Source organism: Octopus sinensis, linkage group LG30 (genome assembly GCF_006345805.1).
Source record: "Octopus sinensis linkage group LG30, ASM634580v1, whole genome shotgun sequence".
Classification (NCBI taxonomy): domain Eukaryota; kingdom Metazoa; phylum Mollusca; class Cephalopoda; order Octopoda; family Octopodidae; genus Octopus; species Octopus sinensis.
This window is the reverse complement of record NC_043026.1, coordinates 4916144-4923002: the sequence shown is the minus strand read 5'-3', so window position 1 is coordinate 4923002 and position 6859 is coordinate 4916144.

Sequence of the window (6859 nt, the reverse complement as noted above, 5' to 3'; positions counted from 1 at the left end):
TAAGTACTAATGATTAAATGATGGAAGAATATATATATATATAATATATATAAAGTGAAAGAGAGAGAGATACACACTTGTATACATACATATATACACACACTCTTCACGTTTGTGCTAATTTCCTCCTACCATTTTATAAACTATAAAAAATGTGTCCAGGATTTCAAATACTTTTACAAGAAGAGAAAGTTTATATTTTTTTGAACAATTTCAAAAATATTTGATGAATTCTAAAGAAAGAAAATGTAAATTATTTTTAATGACAAAAAGTTTTAGATTTTATTTTGCATGGAAAATTCAAAATTTCTAAATCAATTTTACAGAAATATAAGCTAAGAAATCAAATAGGTACGTAATTGTGTCTTTATTTTTGTCCCACTAACATTGCTTGACAACCGATGTTGGTGTGTTTACATCCCTGTAACTTAAAGTTCAGCAAAAGACACCAATAGAATAAGTACTAGGCATACAAAGAATAAGTCCCGGGGTCAATTTGCTTGACTAAAGGCAGTGCTCCAGCATGACCGCAGTCAAATGACTGAAACAAGTAAAAGAGTAAAAGAGAGAGTATATACATGTACGCTATATAAAGACACACACACATAATATATACATGTTTATGTAAAAGGGAAATAAAATGTTGAAGTTGATATTGAAAAGGAGAGAGGGAATGAGAGAAAGAGAGAGAGAGAGAAGAAAGTAAAAGAAGAGAAGGACATATGAAGGATATAAAATAGGAAAGGAAGGGTTGTTATCATTATTATTAATTACTATTACTATTATTAATTACTATTACTATTATTTGGGTGGTGAGCTGGCAGAATCGTTAGCATGCTGGGCAAAATGCTAGGGAGCTATGTGTTTGCCTTTACGTTCTGAGTTCAAATTTTGCCGGCATCAACCTTTATCCTTTTGGGGTCAATAAAATAAGTACCTTTTGTGTTCTGGGGTCGATGTAATCAATTTACCTGCTCTCCAGAACAAGCTGGCCTTCTGTTAAAATTTGAAGCCATTATTATTATTATTATTATTATTATTATTATTCATATGCTCATCTGCACTACATGAGTTCAAATTCAACCAAGGTCAACTTTGCCTTTCATCCTTTTGGGGTCGATTCAATAAGTTCCAGTTATGCACTGGAGGCAATGTAATTTACTAGTCCCCTCACCCCAAATTTCAGGCCTTGTGCCTATAGTAAAGAGTATTATTATTATTATTATTATTATTATTATTATTATAATTACTGTGACGAGCTGGCAGAATTGTGAGGATGCAAAGCAAAATGTTGAGCGGCATTTTGTCCATCTTTACATTCTGAGTTCAAATTCCACCTTTTCGGATCGATAAATTAAGTACTAGTTGAGTACTGGGGTCAGTGTAATAGACTGGCCCCTTCCTTGAACTTGCTGGCCTTGTGCCAAAACTTGAAATCATTTTTATTATATTAAATAAAACATAAAAGAAATCATTGCTGTTGTTGTTGTTGTTTTTGCTGCTGCTGCTAATATTATTATTATTGATGTTGTTATTGTTATAGTTATTGATATTCTTCTTATTATTATTATTATTATTATTATTAATGTGATGAACAAGCAGAATTGTTACAAAATGCCAGACAAAATACTTTGCATCATTTCTTCCAAGTTTACATTTTGAGTTCAAATTCCACCAAGGTTGATTTTGCCCCTCGTCCTTTTGGGATTGATAAAATAAGAACCAGTTAGGGGCTGGGGGGTGACGTAATCAATTAACCCCCCACACCCAAAATTTCAGGCCTTATGCCTATAGTAGAAAGGATTATTATTATCTTCAGAATATTACCAAAAAAAAGTGGGGGCATGGCTGTATGGTTAAGAAATTCACTTCAGAACCTTGTGGTCTCAGGTTCAGTCCCACTTTGCAGCACCTTAAAGAATTAACTTCTTCTAATGTTCCAGGTTGACTCAAGCCTTGTGAGTGGGTTTCGTACATGGAACTGATAAATCCTATGGTATATACATGTGGGTGTATATTCATGTATGCATATCTACATTTGTACATGTATGTGTATGCATGTGTGAGTGTGTGTGTGTGTGTGTGTGTGTGTGTGTATGTGTGTGTGTGTGTGTGTGTGTGTGCCTCTGTCTCCTTGTCTTGACATCTGCTGCTAATTATAAACAAATGTCATGTCAACAAACAGAGTTGCTTGTCTTGCAGTGTTCCACAGAAAACATATCCAACCATTGTGCTGTTCATGTTGGAAGAACTTGGGGAAATATTCTCTTGCTTGAAACCAGGTGAGGATTGGTAAGCCTCATCGAGTGTAGTCATAGACTTGACTGAGTGGCACTCACAAGAACCTGGCAAGAAAAAAAAACAAAATTATGAGAGGGAAAATACAGAAAAGAAAATACATCATCTGATGTATTATAAAGGTTTTGACATCCATTTTCCCTAACTGGCATGGGTAGGACAGTTGACGAGGAAGCAGTGAACCAGAGGACATTGCTGAGCTCCAATGAAAGATTTGGCAAGATTTCTACAGCTGGATGATCTTCTTAACACCAGATGCACACATACACGTGTGTGTGTGTGTTTATGCATGCATAAGAGTATATGAATGAATAAAGATGGGTTTACTTATGTTTGATTGGACATCTGATTTTGTATGCTAGCATGGGTTAGGTGAATATATTATTGTAGCCTGTTTTACAGACAGACAGCCTTCTTATTGCTCACCCAAAACCATTTTGCAAGAACAAAAGTTCTTATTTCCCATGTCTTCCAAGGTGGGGGTGATTGTTGACAGATGTTTCTGCTTGGAGCAATTTAAAAGAGATTGCAAACATAAACAAATGCACAGACACCTACGTGCACACACACTCAGCTCGAGTTCACTGCTTCCTGTAGCAGAAACAGCTGGAATCTAATGAAGGTGTCTACGTAACTCTTGTTCTTTTGTCTTCATTGATTCATATCTATAAACATACATAGACACAAATATTTATACATGGGTATGTGAAGGTATATATATGTATATATATACATATATATATATATATATATATATATATATATATATATATATATATATATATATATATAAAATATATATATATATATATATATATATATATATATATATAAAAGATATATATATATAATATATATATATATATATATATATATATATATATATATATATATATATATATATATAGTATGTATATATCATCATTTACCATCCGCTTTCCATGCTAGCATGGGTTGGACGGTTCAACTGGGGTCTGGGAAGCCAGAAGGCTGCACCATGCCCAGTCTGATCTGGCAAAGTTTCTACGGCTGGATGCCCTTCCTAACGCCAACCACTCCATGAGTGTAGTGGGTTCTTTTTACGTGCATCCAGCTGTGGAAAGAAAACCAGAAAATGTAACTTCAGGCAAGATATTCTTTGAACCATCCAACCCATTCCAGCATGGAAAGTGGGGTAAAATGATGATCATCATACATACATACAGACATATGGATGTATAATATACATATGTTCATACTGTGTTTTATATTATACATGTATAAATATACATATGTGCATCCTTGTTATATATTATACACATTCATTCATATATATGTATGCATGTGTAATAAATACATCTACAATTAGATTAAAGTCTAATTATTATGAGGGGGTTTGTAGGTTTTTTTCCCCAAAATAAACCAAGTAGAATGGCACAAGTGAAACATAAACATTCATTCCAATTTAATTTTACAATAGAAATATTCGCAATTATCTGCTTTTCTCTTTAAAACTTTGTGTCAACAACAACAGCAATAACAACAACATAGCCTTATCCAGCTTTTCCCCAAAATATGTTGTTGTTTAGTCCATGTATATTCAAAGAGCTGACATCCTGAACAAGGTCTCTTTTATTTTTCATTCCTCCTGGGATCAATAGAGTAACAGTCATTATTTCATAGACCAAGGAGGCGGTGGAGGATCATTCTGATGATGATGGGTCACCAGAATGTCATTAAACACCCCCACCAATATTTCCTAATCCACCTCATTAAACCCCCAATACTTAATAATAAACTACACCAAGTTATAACTCCTCACCTGACACAAAACAAAACACACTTCACCTGCCAAACCCCTTTTTCATACAAACACGTCTTTCTCATTGCTACCCAAACATTGTCCCTTATATTAAAGATAATTAAGATGAATCTACCTTTCATTAATTGGGCTTATTCATTAACCAATCTTTATTATCTCAATTAGCAACAAATAATAACGATCCTCTCAACATGCTGTCTATCAGTGTGATTATATGAAAGCCCATCTTTGGATAAGCTTTCCGAGTTAATCAATGTTGTGTATGATAATTGTGTGGATTATATTGAAATGTCGAGAGATTTACAGCATTTGTCAGGTTAAGAACAGTTTCATCTCCGGCTTTATTGGTATCTGTGAATCCAGGTAAATATGATGGAAACCAAGCCAACCATGACTGTCACATCATTTCCAGTGCATATAATTTTTAATAATACTTATATTCCTGATTTGTAGGGACGTGGTATTTCATTATGCAACCATAAATTCCTGTAAAATATATTAAATCTTTTTAGAAGTCAACACCACATTCTACTTTGTTAGCAGTGTTTTTCACATTATTCTATTGATATTCCATAGAAATTATAGTGGCTCTGATTTTTTGCTAAAACCTTTCCTATCGAGATGTCAGATGTAAACAAACAATGAGATAAACAATGAGAACAAACAACAGATGTTTTTCTCTTTGATCTCATTGTTTGTTTCCGTCTGACATTTCGATATGAAATGTTGTAGCAGGAAATCAGTCCTGGCTATAATTTCTACTGATAATATCTGTAGAAATAACCTCAACAAAATATTTATATTCCTTCTTACTACAACACTTTTCACCATCACTTATATTCAGTCAATAAAGATAATGGTGTATTTATATCTTCAAGTTTTATTTCTAATGATTATTCCATTGTAAACAGTTTAAATGTTTAACTTCACTGTCAAATAAACAATTTGTTTAATATATTTAATGAAATGTGTGTTTTCCTTGAAATTCTTTGAATGAATCAAGTAAATATTATTTTATCAAAAGCTTTTCACAAAACTAATAAAGTTTTCATTTTATTTCAGCTTTCATGTAAAAATTAGTGAATTTTGAAGAGATAAATTGTATTCAAAGGAAGGAAGAAAACAAAATCCACAAAAAGAATATATTTAACAGAAAAAGATAATAATTCTATATTCATAAAATGAGAGAAGATTAATGAAGAAAACAAAATGTTGGCTCTCATTCCTGCCACAGTCTGTGATACAACAGCAATTTATAAGGAAACTACACCAATTATTACCCAAATATTACACACACAAAACACAAAGAAAACAGAACAGGAAAGAAAAGACACAAAGAAATCTAAAGAACAGGAAAAGTCCATGTTACCAAGTTTTCTTCATATTGTGACATGTTACCGAACACTAATCAAAACAGACCACATCAATACGTTTATAGATTATGTAAAGGATAAATGTAATCACATGGACTCTCTGGGTTTAAATGGATCTCGAATTTTACGTAATATCAAACGTAAAATGCCAAGATTTCTGGAAATTGCAAAAACAAATAATGATTTTGTTCACCAAAACCTTGATTGGTTTCAACAAAGACTCTTTGACATTTATGTCACCTGTAACACATACAACCACAAGAACATTGAACCACCAAAAGTAACCACAAAATTTCGTCCTCTTCGGCCAGTTGTGACCAGAGAAGTAGAGATTGAGGAATCTGGTGAAGACTTAAGCAACCCAATATCCAATATTGTTGTCATACAAGGGGGTATTGTAACATATTCCCGCCACTTTATGACAATATGTTGTATAACAAGAGACGGCAACAGAAATGATGTTCGTTGCTCATCTTCTGTCACTGATTTTACCAGAATCAGTGAAGACACAGTCCTCGCCACCCTGCCCTTCAGAAAAATGATTCTTATTATCAACCCTTTAAGTTTGAGAATCAAAAGAATTCAGCTAGGATTAATCTTGGTTTCTTATTTGGAACATTCTACGCTTATAGGTGTAGAAATGTTTGGTCAGACCATATACGTCATTGACTGGGAAGAGAATAGAATAAAATACGAATTCATAACGAAAGAAACCCCTTCAGATATTGCTGTAGGAGCACAAAATAAACTCTTAGTATCCTTTTCCAATATTAACAGGGTTACCTGTTACAATGTGGATGGTCAGCAGTTATTTGAGGTGGATACAAATTCCCTGGACATTCCAAGCCACATCACTGTGTACCAAAACCATTTTTATGTCCTCCAGGGACATATTATTTATCGGATATCGGGTACAGGTGCTGTGACAACAAGAGAAATTGGCATGAAATGCCGCCATATTTCTGTTGGCAAAGAAAACATTTTTGTAACCGATTATTTTGATGTCCTTCATATCATTGGAACAAATGAAGACTTTTGGCCCAGGCAGTCATATAACCCCCAGCTATGGACCCCAACATTGAACAACTATATTTATATTGAGGATTGCAACAACATTACAAATATTCTACCTATGTCTACATCTTCTATATTAATAATTTACAAAAACAAGAAAGCTAAATTATTCACTGATAACGGGGAAATAATTAACCAAAATAATTCAGTTTTCCTTGGGCTTCCTTCTTTCTGTTGTAGAATAAACGCAAACAGATTCCTGGTATTTTATTGTGAAATGAAAGGGTTTCAGTATATCACCTGTCCTGAACTAAGAAAAGGCCCTTTAATAAAGGTGCAAACTGGTTACATGAAAATATGTCATATTGTATCA